This window comes from Canis lupus, unplaced genomic scaffold (genome assembly GCF_011100685.1).
Source record: "Canis lupus familiaris isolate Mischka breed German Shepherd unplaced genomic scaffold, alternate assembly UU_Cfam_GSD_1.0 chrUn_S145H305, whole genome shotgun sequence".
NCBI lineage: Eukaryota > Metazoa > Chordata > Mammalia > Carnivora > Canidae > Canis > Canis lupus.
In genome coordinates, this window is record NW_023330292.1 from 1 (window position 1) to 19,798 (window position 19,798).

General features: G+C 41.3%; 1 long non-coding RNA gene and 1 pseudogene across 1 annotated transcript; both read right to left on the reverse strand.

Moving 5' to 3' along the window:
- Window positions 1-559: 559 nt before the first annotated feature.
- LOC119878326 lies at window positions 560-18,099 on the reverse strand (annotated as a pseudogene).
- Window positions 18,097-19,283, reverse strand: LOC119878323. Its single transcript, XR_005386778.1, has 3 exons — window positions 19,265-19,283; window positions 18,884-18,962; window positions 18,097-18,249 (listed from the first exon to the last, which is right to left on the reverse strand). It is a non-coding gene; the product is annotated as an uncharacterized LOC119878323 (long non-coding RNA).
- Window positions 19,284-19,798: the final 515 nt, after the last annotated feature.

The window sequence follows — 19,798 nt, forward strand, 5'->3', positions numbered from 1 at the left end:
AGAGGCAGAGACACAGGCAGAGGGAGAGGCAGGCTCCATGCAAGAAGCCTGATATGGACTCGATCCCCAGTCTCCAGGATCACAACCTGGCTGCAGGCGGCGCTAAACCGCTGCGCCACTGGGGCTGCCCTCTTTATTTAAGAGAAGGAGAGAGAGAGATAGAGAGCATGAGCAGGAGGAGGGGCAGAGGGACAAGCAGACTCCCTGCCGAGTGAAGATCCCGACGTGGGGCTTGATCCCAGGACCCCAAGATCATGACCTACACCTAAGTCAGGTGCTTAACCAACTGAGCCACCGAGGCACCCCAGGAAGGAAAATTTTTTTAAAGTGCCTACAATGGCACTAGATGAGACTGGACAAGTTTCCTATACTAATTCACTTTAACCTCAAACAAATTACTCGTTTTAGCCAACACATTTCAGGAACTAAAAAACTACTGAGACACCACATTTGGTACTTATTTCAAACCCACTCCCATGTCTAGCCATCTTCTTATCCCCATACACTGTGTCGGCAAGGAGTCGGGCAGCAGGTTGGAGTCAATGAACACCTGGAAACATCATTCTAACCGACAGTCATTTATTTCTTTTGTCATTGCCCAACATTCCCCAAGTCTTACTCACCAGAAATTAATATAGCTTCTTCATTTCTCCTCCCTGACAATCCTCACCTACCGAAAGGGTTTCAAGGGTGCAACTGCCAATGAAAATGAAAAGGTAGACTGGACATACCACGTCATTGACCTGTTTCAAAACTATCTATCTGGCAGTATCCAAATCTGGTTTCAGTGCTCCCTTGTTTGAAAGTGGTCTTCACAAAAGCCCACATTTTAAAGCTATGTGGAGCAGCACAGAATACAGAGTTAAAGAGCAGTAACAGCCTTTCAGAATTTGAAAAGGTAGTATTTATCCATATCAGGGTTAAGGGCCCTTGCTTTTTATGTGGCATATGCCACAAAAGTTGGCAAGAATATATAAGACCAATATTTATGGAAGAGGGGAAGAGAATCTAGAAACACAACAGAGCTGTTCTAAACAATGCTCCAGAGAAAGCCAGCCTTGAAGAAGAAAAGTAGCCCACTAGACATTACCAGGTAGGCATGAGGTACAGAAAAGGAATTTTTCTTTCCAACACCAGAGAAATACCTACATCTGGTGTCAAGTCTCAAGATATAAAGAGGATAAACGCCACATACAAAAGAGGACAGAGGACGATATTCTCAGAAAACTCCAAAAGACAAGACGTCGGCTAAGGGGAGGAATAAGGACTTAGCGTGGTGTAGACGAACAAGTGAGGTCAAGCCCAGGGGAGACGGAATGTGCCCCTTGGCTGCCAGTCTATGGCATTACTAGGAACACTAGGATTCTGTGTCAAAACATCAAGTGCAATGCGGTAATTCTTCATCCTTAAAACTGGGGGTTGGGAGTTGAGGGGTTGGGGGTGGGGCACAAGCGCCCAGAGGACACTGATCATAGCAACAGATGAGGACTCAAGCCCTAGGAAAGTCAAGGCAGTATTTATTGCTTCGTCTACTTCCTGCTTTCCAATCATTTTCATGTTTGGGACATTTTGATGTTTGGGCTGCTTTTCATGCTTGTGGGTCTAGCCAGTCACTGCTACTTGGGACAAACGAAACACTTCCCAGTAAAACCAGCATAGAGAGGTTCTAGCTTTTTCATCTTAAGTCCATTTTCTTACTTTCAATCCTAAAACCACACTGAGAGAGAACAAACGGCCTCCATAAAATCTGTTACCCAGGGAGACAGGATAAGCTTATTACATGAGTGACAACAGTTCTAGCTTCTAGGATTGTTATATCACAAATACAAAATGATAAATCAGTATGATTCTTAAAAATTAATTTGGAATTGTTTTATAAGCGAAATGATGGAATGACTAATCAGTGGAGAGTCCGAGAACATTCTATAGCCCGGGAAGGAAAAGGACAACCAAATGGGTTTCTCAGTTTTGTACAGAGCAAGAATGGCCCACAGTTGGCCTGAAGAGGGAGCTCTTTGGGCAAAATGAGAGAACAACAAGGGACTCCAATGAGGAATAGCAGGAACACCTACCCAAGAGGGGGTGGGGGGGGAGTGGGGTAAAAGTGAATAAATAGAACAGTGAAATTTACACAGGAGGAAGGAGCTGAGAAAGTCACAGCCTTACACAAACAAAAGAGTACATTTCTCCTCGCTCAGCCCCAGTGACTCAGTCCTCCCAGCACAGGTCCCCGTGACAACAGCATCCCATTTGCTCTCTAGGAGCTTTCACACTGCCTGCCTATTTCCTTCCTCGTTTATGATGAGTCTTTGGGGGCTTTACTTTCTGGAACTGTGCTGGCACTGGCTCCTGCTCCGGTTCCTTATAGGAGGTCGACACTAGCAATTCCTCGTTATTCCTCCTCTGATCCTTCCCTACTCTAAGACTCAGCTCCGCCTCAGGCAGCTGGATGCCTGGCTGCTGCAGCCTTCGCAGAGACCTTCTGCTCCTGTGCTGCTGTCTCCGCTTTTCTTCTTCCTGCTGCCGCTGCTTTATCTTCATTAGCTTTTCAAAGCTTTTGGTGGTGGTTGGGTTTACGACGAACCAGTCCTACAGAGGCAAAATGGAAAAATTATCCAGTCAATACACAGTAGAGAGCACAAGGAATGGTTTTGGGAAGAAATTCTTTCGTTTTTGAAAGATTTACTTATTTATTTGACAGAGAAAGAGAGCACGAGGAGGGGGAGGGGCAGAGGGCAAGAGAGAATCTCCAGCCTATACCCACCCCTCCCACCAAGCATGGAGCCCTAGGCTGGGGTCGATCCCGCGACCCTAAGATCTTGACCTGAGATGACATCAAGAATCCCATGCTGAACCGAGTGAGCCACCCAGGCGCCCTGGGTGCGAGAAGATTTTCTAAAAGGCACGGCTAGGGCAGAACACAGTAAGAAGGAAACGGATAGGGAACCAGAGCTTATAATTCTGTACTTTAAATGGGAGAAATTCAATACAGAATAGTGAGTAGTCATTATAAGCATTTATTGTGTAGCACACGATTTGGGGTACTTCATACTTCAGTAAGTGAACTACAAAGTGTTCACTTAGCATCATCCTACTTATTTATCTCCTTTGTAAAAATCTCATGAACTATAAAGCTTTGGGCCATAGGACATTTTTATTTAATGAAAGTATAGTGGTTAAGGGCATGAATTCTACAGCCAGACCCTTAGTGCAAATCTCAGCTGTTTCTGGCTCTGTGACCATGGGGAAATTACTCAACCTCTCTGAGACTCAGTTTAAAAAATTAACAGTTGAGGAACATGCAATCCAATTATGAAACACTCTTGGGGAAGAAGGAAGGAAGGAAGGAAGGAAGGAAGGAAAAGGAAGGAAGGAGGAAGGAAGGAAAGGAAGGAAGGAAAGGGAGGGACGGGAGGATTTCAATTGAAATCAAGTGATCTGATCAGTCTTCTAGGTCTAACTACTGATTCACAGGAAATACCCTGAGAGAGGACCACCACCACCACAGGAATGCACTCAGCAAAATCCAAAATGTGTATACACATGTGACAAATGACCGTTTCTCCAACATATAAAAAGGGGGAGTAGGGGAAACTTCTAGACCTGCAATTGAGATATGCTTTCAATATAAAAAATACACATTGTATTTCAAAGACTTAGTATGAAAAAATGTAAAGTATCTCATTAATTTTTATTAACTACATGTTTAAAAGATAATATTTTAGGTACACTAGGTTTTATAAAATATATTATCAACATTAATTTCACCTATTTTTATTTAAAAAAATTTTTAGAATGTGTGTACTAGGAAATCTGAAATTATATACAGACTCACATTACATTTCTATTGGATAGCACTCTAGATTAAATACAGTACACGGACATTTTTTTTTCTTCCTCCTGAACAAGCCATCTCTGAAAAAAAATTATGAGGCAATCAAGGAAATTTAAATAATTTCAATAATGACTAGGTATATGATGATATTCAAGAACCATTCTTTGCTAATTTTTTATGTGTAATGATGGTTGTGCTTATACATTTTTAGAAGTCCTTATATTTAGAACACACATCAAAAGAAGCAGTGACAGTTGACATGGTATGTGGAATTTGCTTTAAAATAAGCCTTTAGGGGACAAGAAAAGTGGGTGTGATTATAAAGGAAAAGAAGATTGGCCACACACTGATGTCTGTTAGGCTGTTCATTATACTATTCTGTCCATTTTCATGTATTTGAAAATTTCTGTTGAAGAAAAGTAGCTTCAGAATATGTGAGGCAGAGAGGGAGGAACAGAGTGAAAATCTTTTACCACCACGTATAATTTATAAATATAGGCACAAATCATTGAACTAATAAGACTTGGAGAACAAACTCCAAACCAAGTGAAATTTGTTGTTTCCAACTTTTTAAGAAGAAATTGGAGAAATAGGCTCACTACATAAAGGCTGGATTTTCTTAGGAGATTAATTATCTTTTAACTACTTCCTGAAGTATTTACACTATTACTATGAGAAAGATATGACCGACTGCCTTCCAGAGGAAATCTCAGGTATAGAAAGCGATTCCCAAAGCTTAAACCTGTAAAACAACAGAGACCACATTTCATGACACTAACTATAGCCCATAGCGTTAAGAACTATTAAATGTGAGGGCAGAAAACAGTTGAAGGTGTTTGCTCTTTTCCTTATTAGGCCACAATAGCTTCTGCGGTAAGATATTCCAAGAGAATGCACACTCTACTCCTTAAGCTTTTGAAATACAGGTATTTAATTACACAGGAAACAATTTCTCTATTGACCTGTATAACTAAAAACTTGCCCCAAGAGAAACCCTCTTGACTTTCTGTACTTAAAGTATTTTTATGCAGAATTTTTATTTATTATATTTATTTATTTATTTATTTATTTATTTATTTATTTATTTATTGAGAGAGGCAGAGACATAGAGGGAGAAGTAGGCTCCCTGTGAGGAGCCTAATATGGGACTCCATTCCAGGACCCCAGGATCATGACTTGAGTGAAAGGCAGACGCTCAACCACTGAACCACCCAGGCACCCCAGAATTGATTCTTTAATTTTGAAAATTTACAGACCTTAAGAAAAGTGACAAGAATTCAATGAATCCTAGATTTACCACTGCCTACCTCTCTTCCCTTTCTTCCTTCTTCTCTTCCTTTTGCTGAACCATTTGCAAGTTATTTGTAGACATATTTCATCCCTAAAAACTTTAGCATAGATCTGCCTGAGAACAAGGGCATTCTGCACAGCTACAACACAATGATCACATTTGGGAACTGAACATTGACCATCACTGTTATTTAATAGAGCCAGTATAGACCAATTTCTCCAGTTTGTCTCACTGATGTCCCTTATCGTCGTTTCTTTGCAGTATTTTGAAACATTAAAACAGATTGCTCAAAGGCCTTAGAATAGGAGAAAACAGAAGTACAGAGACTGCTATAAAACAAGAATTCTACAGCTATAAACTCAGCCCAGTGCCCAACTCTTGGTTTAACTGAATTTATTTTTATTTTATTTTTTTAAATTTTATTTATTTATGATAGTCACAGAGAGAGAGGCAAAGACACAGGCAGAGGGAGAAGCAGGCTCCATGCAACCGGGAGCCTGACGTGGGATTCGATCCCGGGTCTCTAGATTGCGCCCTGGGCCAAAGGCAGGCGCCAAACCGCTGCGCCACCCAGGGATCCCGGGTTAAACTGAATTTAAAAGAATCACAAGAGCTCAGGGGTGCTCACACTTACAGTGATTTCAAATGCTTTCACATAAAAATACAATTACACATCTAATTTCACAAAGTATTTTAACTCTGTCTCTGGTAAGCACTTTCAAATTCCTTTTCTCAACAGTCCCAGCCCATAAAAACGCACAAAATCCACTTTGGGGGCACATACGTATGGGTTCCACAGGATCACAAAAACAGGCGGGGAAAGCAGGGACCTCACCTCAGCATGGACAGAGTTGATGTGATACTTGACACCACTCTCTGACAACAAATTCTTTTTGACACAGAAGACACTTGTATTTTCCAGCCACAAAGTTTCCCTGTTTTCAAGAGAGAAAGAAAAAGGGAATTACTCGTAAATTCAGGAACACATACCTGAGCCATGTGGGAGATTGTTAAGAGACAGAAAGGGCGGGGATTTTACTTCAGCAAAGAAGGAAGAAAAATCCAAAACAGCAATACATTTAGGAAAACTCGGTTGGGCAGACTATCACCACTATAAATCTATCCTACTTATAATTCTATACGTAATACCCCCACCCATTCAACACAAACTGAGGTGCTCCTTCTTTTGCTATAAAACCTGTCACACTTTTCTAACTTCCTTGTTTCTTTCCTTCCTGGTTCTCTTGGAATGACTCTTGGACTCCTGAGGTTCACCAGAGGCACCAATGCATATAATTCTTCCCACCATAATCCACTGTTTCAAAGAGTGCCTTGGACATCCAGATTCGAGAAGAATCATCTGCAAACACCTAGGTTAAGGACTCTGAAACTAAGATCATGATGACAAACTCCTAAGCATTCCTGGGACAGATGGGTTTGGATGTCTACACTCCCCGTGCTGCCTTGACTCCTGAAGCCCTGAGTGCCCATGGGGCTCCTTTGTGTGAAGAGATATTTCTGAATGGGAATTAAAAAGTTACAGCAGTTTGTAGGGCACCTGGGTCAACACAAAAAAGATTCAGTGAGGTGAACAGCCATCTGCCTGACAGCAGATAGAGCCTACTTCTCATCCCCAGAGGCCAGTACAATTCAGATGTGGAGTAGAGGATCTTCAACAATCCAGATAAACACATGTAAGTTGATTCAAGAAAGTTTAAGGCCCGATAAGATAGGGAAGCCCCAAGGCAGGAGAGGCTCAGGTGAAGATGTTAAAATCCCTGGTAGAGACTAAAATTAATAATATATTTTCTCCAAATTCCTTAACTGATAAGACTTAAGGCTATGTTGGGCTTTTCCTGTATCTTGAACATATCCGGGCATCCCCTCTAATAACAGACCAAGCATCTTTAGGACATGAAAAAACTAAGCCAGCCTCTGAAGATAATGGCAAACAGGACAACTAGCTGTTCATCTAAACTGAATTCTCTTCCATGTCAGACTATTTTAGACGTCATGTTAAGATAAATAGTTCAGAAAGTTACAAACCAAGGTACAAGAGCCCAGGTGAGCTTTAAGGCCTGATACACTACTGTAGACCGCTTCACAACCCTGAAAAGAGAAGAAGAAATCCATGAAAACTATAGCAAAAACCGCATCCTTCTCTTAGCAACCTGGCCATTTATTTACACTGACCAGCCCTACATTTGGAGGAAAGAAGCCCAATAAAATCACGTTACAAAACCAACAGGAAAAAAATTCACACACAAGCCACAAAAGCAAAAAAGAAAAACCAAAGAAAGGTTAAAAACAAATGGTGAACAAGTTGTTGAGAAAAGCTTAAGATATTCTCTTCCCTGCTACTTTTCTCTGACACTCTGAGAAACAGAAAATTGCAGTTAGATATTTTTTTAAAATCTGCCTTCTTGGGATCCCTGGGTGGCGCAGGCGGTTTGGCGCCTGCCTTTGGCCCAGGGCGCGATCCTGGAGACCCGGGATTGAATCCCACGTCAGGCTCCCGGTGCATGGAGCCTGCTTCTTCTCCCTCTGCCTGTGTCTCTGCCTCTCTCTCTCTCTCTGTGACTATCATAAATAAATAAAATTTTTAAAAAATTAAAAAAAAAAATCTGCCTTCTTCAGTACAAAGGTGTCTCCTATTTCTTGTGTATTTGCTTCTTCCCATAGTTCTGCATATATGGTTGTGGTAGAGTAGAAGATGGCTGGAAATTCTCTGCCACTCTTTCCTGCAAGAAGTGGAGGCTACTTACCCTCCCTTTGAATCTGGGTGAACCCTGTAATTCCTCTGACCAATAGAATCCCATAGAAATGATGTTGAACAAATTCTGAAGCTAGGCCTTAAGAGATCTGCGGCTTCGTGTTCCTGGGATACTCTGAAAAGTCAGTTGCCATGTGCCCTGCTGGTAACCCACTACACCCTGATGGAGAGAGGCCATGTGGACAGCCGAGCTCCCAGCTCATTGGCTGCACAGAAGCCATCTTGGACATCAGGTCCCATCTGAGCTTGCAGCTAAATACAACCCACGAATGATCCCACTTGATGCCACGTACGACAGGAGAATGTTCTTTGAGCCCTGGCAGAATTACTGATTTATAGAATTCTGAACAAATAAAATAACTGAGGTTTTAAGCCACTGAGGTTCATGTACTTCATCATGACGGAATAAATAACTGAAACAGCAGTTTTGATAAACATTTACGAATAAAAAATGAGAAAGAACCACCTGGTTAGGGCACTGAATGCGATGGTATTTCTTGATATCTGACTTCCATTTGTGTAGCACTTCCTGGCTGAAGGTAGGCAGCCCAGGGCGAGTATATTTTAAACTATGAGACAAGAAATATTTTATTGGAGGAACCCAACTTCCAACCAAAATACCCCAAAAGTTTCACACCCAACTCTTCAGGTTATGTAATTCTGGAGTTCGACAAGCATCCTTTCACGTGCAAAAAAACTGTAGTAGGTATGAGCCTTTAAGTACAAATTTACCCAACACTGGTAAGTATAATTTTCTATAATTTAATCTTAGAATAGTTTGATTTTAACAGAGGGGCAGGAGATTTTCAGATATGGCACTTCATCTATAGTTTGAAAAGCTACTGACAGAGCATTTATACAGCTAAAACACTTGTTACAAAAAAAACCCCCAGGGATACAAATATGTACTACATGTAAATTATACTTATTATTGTATACTTAAACACAGGGTACATACATACACGCACATATATAATACATTTGATAGAAATATATGTAAATTGGGAAAAGGCTAGAAGGTTATAAATGAACACGTTAACAGTAGTCATCTCTGGGTGGTGGAATTTTGAGTGGTTTTAATGTCTGTTCCCTGCTCCTCTGCATTTCTCCTTTTTCTTCAGAAGTGTCACGTTAATTCTGGGTATTTTTAAATTCAAACACAAACACTGAGATTCAATCTAAAAATGTGAAACATTTTAAAACAAAAATGTGAAAATAAAAGATGTGAGAGAACTCAGGGGATGGAATACACTATCTTTCCTGATACTGCCTGAGACGAGAATTAACTATTCCTCGCACTTGCCTTCATGTGCTTTGACACAGGTTAGTCTCTTCGCAGAAGTACCCCGCGCTAACGATTGCGCCAGGTTAGCGCTAACTGGAGCTCCAGGTTAGTCTCTTCTTAAAACAACAACTGTAGTTTCCAGAAAAGAGACAGCTGGCACTTGGAGAGACAGTTCTCACAAGCCCACCACAAGTATAGCTATGTTTCCAGTGAGAAAACAATCCTCCTGCTTGAAAAATTTAGTATCTGAAACAGATACTGAGATAGAAAAACAGAGCCAAAGCCCATAGAGGTCAGGGGAAGTAAGGAAGTCACCTTCAGGAAACACTGACAAATCTATAAAAGCAATCAGAGCACAGAGCTGGCTTCATTTGTAAGTACCTCCTCTCCTCTGCAGCTAGTGTATATGGGACCATCTAAAATCCTTTTATAGCGGGGCAGCCCGGTGGCTCAGCGGTTTGGCGCCACCTTCAGCCAAGGGCCTGATCCTGGAGACCTGGGATCCACTCCCATGTCAGGCTCCCTGCGTGGAGCCTGCTTCTCCCTCTGCCTGTGTCTCTGGTTCTCTCTCTCTCTCTCTCTCTCTCTCTGTGTGTGTCTCTCATGAGGAAATAAATAAAATCTTTAAATAATAAAATAAAATCCTTTTATAGTGATAGCAGAATATTTACATAAGCTATTATATTCATAAACTATCATATTTATGCAGAAATGAGAATAATCTATGAGCACATATGGAGTGATTTCTAGGACAGACTTTTAAGTGAAATAAAGCAAAACACAAAAAAGCATCTATGTAAGAAAGAAAAGAATATAAGAAAATATGCATTATCTGGTTATCCATCCCATAAAAATATAAGAAGGATAAACCAGAAACTACTGAGCATGATTCTCTTTGCAGGGAGCAGGGTGGGAACGGGATGGAAATAGAAGGGTATTAGGAATGGGACAGCTGGGAAGAGGGCAGTAGCCCTTCTCTAAGAAGACTTTTGGTACAGGTCTGACTTTTAGAACCACGGCAATGTTTCACATACTCCCAAGATAAATTACTCATTTCAATTAAATGGGATGTAGGGGGAACCCAAAATGTAGTAAGAGTAACACATGAAGCTAATGATGATAAATGAGAAACCAAATGAAGTGAGGAAGGAGCCAATCTAAGTAACTGTAAAATAGTACTTTGACTATATACTGTAAGGCTAAAGATTAAAAGAACTATAACAAATATTGTTCTCTAGGTAGTAAATCTGTTTTTACAGGGGTATGGGTTAACAATTGTGAAACTAGGTTATACTAGAACTAAGCAAGTAAGTAAATATATTGTACACTATGAGAGGTCTCTCACTGTTGGAGAAAGAAGTTAGAAATAAGCACAGAGGAAGGCAAGAATGAAACTTGTGTTGGATTGGAATTGAAGGTATCATGGCCTTAAATCTGTACACTGATACCCAGACAGACATGAACACAGAGGGGAGCGAGTGAGTAGCTCAGTCAGTTACGCATCCGACTCTTGATGTTGGCGCAGGACATGATCTCAGGGTCATGGGATCAAGCCCACGTCAGGCTCTGCACTCAGCATGGAGTCTGCTTATCCTTCTCCCTCTGCTCCTCCCCCTGCTCTCTCTTTCTCTTCTCTCTCTCTCTCTCCCTTAAATAAATGGATAAATAAAATCTTTTTAAAAAGAACAGAGTGTGTGCATGTATCCATGAATATACATATAGATCCTAGCTCTATCCACTAAGAGGCCCAGAAACAATGACACCCTAGCAGGAATGAGTACACCTAGCATTCAAATCTTGGTTTTTAAATATATTCTCCAATAAAAGAATCAGGATTCCTTAGAGAAATGGTTGATTCCAGCTCTGGGACAGGGAATATATGAGATGACCCTATAGCATCTCGAGGTGTCAAAACAAAAAAAAAGGGCTCAAAAAATGATAGAAGCATTTCAAAAAGACATAGGAACCCACTTGGAAGAGCTCTTGATGACCAAATCTGAGACAATTTGAGCTATAAATTGAACAACAATAATAGCACTGGATGATAATGCTACAATAAAATATCCATGAGTCCATATGGATATAAACAGATTAATAGAATAAAAGGACATATCAAAAAAAAAAAGGACATATCTTTCTCACAGTAGAATTCCAATTAATAACTATGGAAAAATAATGGAAACACTAACCATCATTAGGCAAACCACCATAATAATAATTATAATTATTGCAGACAAGAATCACTGATGGATGCTATGGTAAGTGGGCAGAAGTATGATAAGACACAAACTAGTTGCATACTGTCAATCTCCCCCCAAAATATTCACTAATTACAGGGGGGGGAAATATAATTTTGCCTTGGAGAAAATTGGGCAACACCCTCATCAAGTGATCAAAGTTATCAGTAAAAAGACACACCAATATCATATACCTCCTGATACGGTGTAACACTGTGGTATTCTTGACAAAAACATGTAACCCTCAATCCAATCTCAAGAAAACACTAGACAAATCCATATGAGGGATATTCTACAAAATAACCAGCCCGTCCTCTTCAAAAGTGTAAAAACACAGAAAAACAAACAACAACAAAAAGCCAGAAGAATTATAACAGATGAGACGAGACGAAGAAGCCACGGTAAAGAGAATTAAATGTGGGATCCTGGTGGGATCATGTGATGGGATCCTATGCTATCGGTTACGGAAGATGTTGACATTACAGGAAGTCTGGTGAAAAGCATATGGAAATTCTGTACTAATTCTGCAATGGCTGTAAATCTAAAATTATTTCCAAATAAAATGGTTTCTTCTAAAAGAAATATTTATTTGTGAGATAAAAAATATTTATTGGCCTCTGCCCTCAGCTCCTGTTAGTAATTAGTCTTTGAACCTGGTTCCCAACAGGGAGCTCTTAAAACACCTAAATTCCTAACTAATACCAGTATTTGACACAAGCTCACAAATCCCTTGGAAAAGGAGTAACTTTTATTCTACTGAGGCAATTCTTGGTGGGCCCCTTGGGAGGGGCTAGCCACCAGAAAGACCAAGCCATGATTTGAAGTTTGGCACTTTCAGACCAATTCCCCATTCTCTGGAAAGGCAAAGGGACTAGAAATGGAGTTAATCAATCGTGCCTATGTGATGAAACCTCCCTAAAAATCCCAAAATTATGGGGTTCAAATAGCTTCCTCAGAACATATATATGGCCAAGAGGGTGATGCACCCCCAACTCCACAGGGCCAGGAGCTCCTACTGTGCTTGGGACTCTTCCAGACCTCACTCTATATAAATTTCTTCATCTGATTTTTCATCTGTAGGTTTTATTATATTCTTTATAACAAACCAGTAAATGTGTTTCCCTGAGTTCTGTGAGCCATTCTAGCAAATTACCAAAACCAAGGATGGGGTTATAGGAACCCCAATTTATAGCTAATCGCTCAGAAGCACAGGTGGCAAACTGAGACTTGCGATTGGCATCTGAAATTGGAGCAGTCCTGTGGACTGAGCCCTTAACTTGTAGGATCTGCCACCAACTCCAGATAGATAATGTCGAACTGAATTATTTGTAGGATGCCAGGTGGTGATAGAAAATTGGTCTGTATGGGACAAACCCACACATCTGATGTCAAAGCTTAAGTGTGTAGTAGCGTGAGAGGAAAGGAAAACACAAGAGCTTTTCCTAGACAATATTGCTTGTGTTTGCATCAAGAAACACTGGCAGGGAAAAAAAATGATAAAGAAAAGAAACATTGGCAGGACACCGAAATCTTGAGAATGGTTAACCATGGAGACAAGACAACAAGGATGGGGTGAGAGTGAGATACCTCAATGTTAATCATCATTTTTGACTTTAATGACAACAATGTATAATCTATTCAAAACAAATTAATATCTTATCTTATCTTTTTTATTTTATTTATTTTATTTTATTTTATTTTATTTTATTTATTTTATTTTATTGGGGAGGGGCACATGGAAAGGAAGAGAATCTTACGCAGGCTCCATGCCCGGTGCAAACCCTGACATGGGGCTCACTCAATCTCACAACCCTGAGATCATGACCTGAGCCGAAATCAGAGCTGGACACTTAAGAATGAACACCCAGATTCCCCTGAATTTTTAGTTTTAAAAAATCAAAATAATTCCCTTTGTCTACACAATGTCGAAACAAAACAGATGATTTTAGTAAAGTAGCTGCTAGATAAGACTATCAAAACTTATCAATGAGCTAACAAATACTTATGTTAAATTCCCTATGACAGACCATGCACAGATGAGACTATAATATCACAATGTACTTAACCAATGTATAAAATTCACATTTAAACCGAATTTAGATAACCATATACTTTAGCCTGTGGCAGGAAATAGCAATAAGTCTGAAACAAGACAGGATGCCTTGATATTCAATTACTCCTTGGACTGATTTTTAGGCCAAATAAGAGGTATCAACTTCTGAAATTTGACAAATTTTCATATAAATTATGACATTCCCCTCACATGAGTGAAAGCCCTAGGCCAAATCTAAACTATTCTTCTCCATACCATGGAGAGTAATAGGTCCTTAGCTCTAATCTTAATCCTTACTGTATATCCTCCAAGCTCTCGAATGACTACTCCCATTAAGTCATATACCCCTTGTCTCCTCTTGGCCAAATAATGTTCCTCTGGTCTTTGATCTGTTTTACACCAAAGGCTTCCAGGGGCACCTGGGTGGCTCAGCCCTTTGAGCGTCCGCCTTCAGCTCAGGTCAAGATCCCAGAGTCCTGGAATTGAGCCCCACATTGGGCTCCCTGCTCAGTGGAGAGCCTGCTTCTCCCTTCTCCCTCTGCTGTTCCCCCTGCTTGTGCTCTCTCACTCTCTGTCAAATACATAAATGATTTAAACAAAAAACAAACGAACAAAAAACCCCAAAGGCTTCCAAGCTGGGTTCTGTACCACTCACAAGTACACTTGGAACCATGGAGGGTAATGATAAAAGTATCAAGGAGAAGGCCAAGTAGACAAGGCTTTGGGCTCACTACCTCTAGTTATTTGGAGTGACTCCATTTTCAGTTATTTCACATACTGGTGTTTAGATAAGCTTTCATTTGGAAAAAAGAGTGCGTGGGGAGAGGAGTTCTGTGGCTAGAAAAACAAATGGAAAGCATTAACTAAATATAGACTCCCACATGTGAACTAACAAAGTGGAAACATGCTGGGCAACAACTAAGCAAAAGACTAATCTGGGAATTCTGGTTCCCTCGGGAAGTAGACCAGAAATAATGGGGTTCCTTAAGAAACTTCTGGAACAGACTGTCTCTCTAGGACCCACATGAATCCAAACACTGAAAGTGGATTTAAACATATCCCATCTCTAAAAATAAAGAAGCAAAATATCATTTATCATGTACTCAAGTGCATTTACTTTTCCGTACATAAGCACAGTATTAGGACATGGTTCTAAGTTAATACAAGTTTCTACTTTACCTTCCGATCATCAGGTACCAAATCCTGAAGCACCTTCCTCTTAGGCCATTCCTTGGCCAGTTCAGCAGAAGCCAGCTCCTGCAGGTGGTACACAGCTATCTGGCAGAACGCCTCTGAACTCGACCCCCCACTCTTTGGCTCCAGGCTCATCTCTTTAAGCACTCTGACTGTCCTGACTCTGGAAAGAATGAGATCTGCAAGAATGAGACATAGCAAAACACAGGCCTGAGAAGTGGGGTTCATTAAGAGCCAATGATTAAAAGCTATCCCTCCTGCTCTAAGTACCAAAGCTATTTACTTGCTTGCTTTCCATTAGCATAAAGCTCCACCACCTTAATGCATATTTTATTGGAAAAAAGAAAAAACTTCTTAGGATAAAAATCTGTTCCTTCAATAAGCGAAGTAGTTAAGGGTCAAGACATAGCCATGTGCAAAGACATGAACCTCAATCCATATCTCATAGTACATATAAGAAGTAACTGAAATGATCAAATATAACATATTACTCTAAAAATTTCTAGAAGAAACCAAAGAAGGAAATTTATGTCATGCTGAGTGTGATGGTTTTTGTGATGTGTTACCCTGACTATGGCCACAGTCACCAGTTATTCAATCAACGCTAATCTACACGCTGATGGAGGTACTTTGTAGATCTAATTTTTAAAAGCATATCTATAGGGACAGAAAATAGATCAGTGGTCAATCCTTCTATATCTTGACTGTGGTGGGGACTATACAACTGTATGGATTGTCAAAACTCTTATAAACTGTACACTAAAAAATGGGACCATTGATTTACCTTGAAAAAAAAAAAAAAAACAGGAGTGGGGCAAGCCTAGAAATCAAGAAAAAAAAGTCAAAACAAAACAATGGGGATAGAAGACGAGCTGGACAGAGAATTCACAAAAATTTCTAGCTAAAGGGGAATGCCTTACGCTTTAAAAATATAATAATGAGTTTACTTCTGCACAGATTATACAGTGAACTTTGATTTCTCTAACCTAATTATGTTCAAAAGGCAGAAATTAGAGAACCAAGGAAAAAACACGAAAGAGAAAACAAAAGCATTCAAAGATTAAAAAGGGATACAAATGAGGAACCAAAGATGTATGGGAGGATGTAAGGTAAGTAGTCACCACAAAATAGATCCCCAAACAGGGTCTGGAAAGTAATCAGTACTCACAGGCCCATGCTCTGACCTCAGGTGATACGCAAGTCCAGCCTTCGATTTATATGGCTTTCCACAGTGGTGACATTTCAGGGTCATCTCCTCCAGCTCTGCAGCCCCTTTGCCACATTTCTGACATGGTACAGATATCCCATGATGCTGGTGAAGCTACTAGAACAGCTCTGAATACAGGAGAGAGGCCTGAACTATAATCTTACATCTTTGACGTGATTTCTCAATTTCTAAACAGCCACAAAGGACTCAACCACCACACAGATCCTCTGATATCGCTAGACCCTCTCCAACATCTCCCATTTGCACAACCCTTCCTTGTCCCTTGTCCCTGCCCTAACAGCTGTCCTGTCTACCACCAAGAGTCATGTTCAATCAGTTGAGTCGGCATTCAGTAAACTAGCACTGTCCGTCTCCTCCGTGCAAAGCGTCCTCTCTGGTCTGTGACTCAACTGCACCCCAGTAGCAAACACCCAGCAATGCCAAAGCTCCTCACAAGGAGACTGCTAGGAGCCTTTTCATCACACTGAAGAAAGATGGTCAAGAACACCTCCAACAAAGGGAAAGGGGAGAAAAATAAGTTTGTGGAGATGAGAAAGAAATAAAGAACTATTAATGAATTCAAAACACCTGGAAAAGCAGGAGCCACTCTTATGCTGTAAGGTGACACAGACAGGTCTACAAGAGAGAAGGGAGAGAAATGGAAGAAAGTAACAGAAAGACATTGACTCAAGACTCCAGGCCGAAGGAGGTGCTGTCCCTGGGCTCTTACCTCACGCATGCACCTGAGCTTTCCCAGTCTCTTTAGAACCGTTCGGAGCCGTTCCCTCTCACTTGGCTCGTCTATTTCATCTCCAGCCGCCTTCAAATGGGGCTAGAAAAGCAAGAGAGCAGACAAGAAGATGATTCAACAGGAAAGACAGATACAGAAAAAATTATATCATAGGAGAATCAAGGACTGGACTAGCACCTAAGCCGATGCCCATGAAGCTTAGTTATCTGACTCCCGGCTTCTCCATCTTCTCCTAGACAGACAAGGAAGCAAATGCAATGCAAATAAGAGTTCAGAGGCTCTATCTTCCAGGAGATGAACCCATTGAGGCTAACCAAACACACAAATACCCACCAAGGATTTCAATTTTGTGTAACTCTTCTATCGAAAAGGGTGTTTTTAGAACCCCTATAAAGCCCCAGAACCTAGGCACCTCCGCTGGGTTATCCACACTTATCTGTGTAAAGACATCCAAACACAACCACACAGGCTCATACGGTACCGAAGATACTCTTACCAAGCTATTATGATTTGCCCATGACGTGGATACTCATCCCTGCCAGTGAACGAAGCTGTTTCCCACATGATGACAAGTAACAGTTCCTACGAGGAAGAAAGACTGCTCAGTGCCAGGCTGTTCAACGGAGAAACAGAATGTTACAAAATCCTACTCAGAAGCTCTTGTCTGTATCTCCCTCATTTCCCAAACTCAACAGTCAATGAATCTCAAAATCCCACAACCTCAGTGTCATGTCCTCAAGGGTAAAGAAGTAAACTGCAACGCATTTTTAAAGTAGCAAGAATTACCATTTACTAAGTGTCAATTATTTGTGGAGTGATGGGATGGGCACTTAGCACATATTCTTTCTTTCTTAACCTCTCTTGGGACTACACAAAATAATTTTTTCTCTATTGTTTTTTAAGATTTTATTTATTTGCTCATGAGAGAGAGGCAGAGACGCAGGCAGAGGGAGAAGCAGGCTCCATGCAGGGAGCCCCCCACATGGGACTCGATCCAGGTCTCCAGGATCACGCCCTAGGCAAGGCAATGCTAAACTGCTGAGCCACCCGGGTACCCTTTCTCTCTCTTTTTTAATCTTTTTTTTTTTTTTTTTAATTTATTTTATTTTATTTATGATAGTCACAGAGAGAGAGAGAGGCAGAGACACAGGCAGAGGGAGAAGCAGGCTCCATGCACCGGGAGCCCGATGTGGGATTCGATCCCGGGTCTCCAGGATCGCGCCCTGGGCCAAAGGCAGGCGCCAAACCGCTGCGCCACCCAGGGATCCTTCTCTCTCTTTTTTTAAATGAGAAAACCAAGGCCCACATTTGAAAAGCTAAACGACAGTGAGTGGCTGAGTGAAGATTCAAACCCAAGTCTGTCAGACTCAAAAGCTTAGGTTTTCCTTATAACACAATGCTGCTTTTTCTCCTGTGTAATCAGTATACCTGACGGCGAAAGATGTCTAAGGTATGGGAAAAGATCACAACCATCACAAAATGCCACAAAATCTCTAACCTGTTTGCACGTCTCCATGTGTTTCTTTAAGCCCTCTATTGTCTTCCTCCCTACCGCCTGGCAGGTAGGACAGGAGACACTGCCTTTATCCACGATTTCTAAGTACCATTGTTCCTCCAAACTGCCTACAAAGGAGAAAAAGGAACACCCCATAATCTTCACAATTCTCTGGACAGGAAAAGCAAATCCTGAAGCTTAGTAAAAGTATCATAAAATGGTTTCCCCCCCTTCCTGGGGAAAAGAACCTTGCTGCAGATGATTTCTACAGATAATCTGTTTTCAGACAATCAGGAGTTTCTGAAACTCCTACTTCGTTCCCCATGATAAAAACCATCTAAGAACCACTCAAAAGCTCTAAGCGCCTGTTTTTTCTAGCTTTATTGAGGTACGACTGACAATGGGCAACATTTTCCTAGCAGCATCTAACAGCGGGATCCGAGATATAGCATAGACAGTGTGCTTGAGACTTTGTGAAGTGTTTTTATCCCATTTAGTCTCCTCGAAAATTCTGACTGCCTTCATTACCCCTATGGAGAGCAAGGAAACTGAAGCTTGCAGAAGTTAACTAGAGGGCAGCAGGCCAGAAAGCTAATTAAGAGCCAAACTTCAACAAGTGTCTGACTGGTTTCCAAACTCATGCCCTTAAGAACTGCCTCCTTAAAGAAACCCTGCTACATCATTCCTTTAATACCACCACCACCGCCGCCACCACCAAGAGTGTGAGCACTAGGTACCCAATGCGTCCAGCAGAAAACATACCTGCTGCATAAACTGGTGGTTCCTTCCGAATACGACGAGCCTGGGATTTGGGATTAGGTTGAGTTTTAGGCCGTTGCTTCTCCCTGACGCAAGACAGAACTTGAAGCCTAACATATCACCTTGCTACCCTTCTCTACTACCAAAATCTCTTCCCTCCTCTTCCCCAATACCCTGTGCCCCACTCCCTCAACCAACTGACCCTCTTAGTTTGTAACAGAAAAAAACAACAGGTAAGGTCAGGACGGAAGACCATTCCTTGCCAAAAAATCAAAAGGCTCACTATGGTTCCAAGGGTCAAAACCTAAGGGCTTTCTCTCTTTCACCTCTAAGGAATAAAGCCCAGGCACCGAAGGAAAGAGAATGAGCCACACTACTCCCTACCCATAAAGCTTATGCTTCTTCTGAGGAAATTCTCGATAATCTTCATCTTCTTCCTGCCTGGGTTTCCTTTTTCCTTTGGTTGATATTCCACCAGACCCTGAAATACCAGAGGAAAACAAACAAAACCCTCAGTATGGCTTCCAAGTGAACATCTTGGCCTGCCTTCAAAACATCACTCACAAGACCACCACAGAGAAAGCTCACGAGCGAGCACAGGCCTCACAGAGGTGCTGTGACATTTTTAGGGAGTTGGTAAAACTTCACCAACTTACACAACCTCCCCCTTTCCCCTTTTCACTATTCTCCATCCCAAGTGATCAATTTGTTCCCTATGAATAATAAGAGCCTGAAGGCAGTTGTCCTTTCTTTGGTCTTGAATCGAGGCTCACACTGAAGAAGAATTGTTCCAGGAAAAGGGCTGCTCAGACCCTTGACACCATGCCCACCAAGACAACCGTACCTAGAATCACCCTAAGCATCGACAGAGGATCAAACTGGAACAGTGGGAAAGAGATCCAAATCATTTTTAGGGGA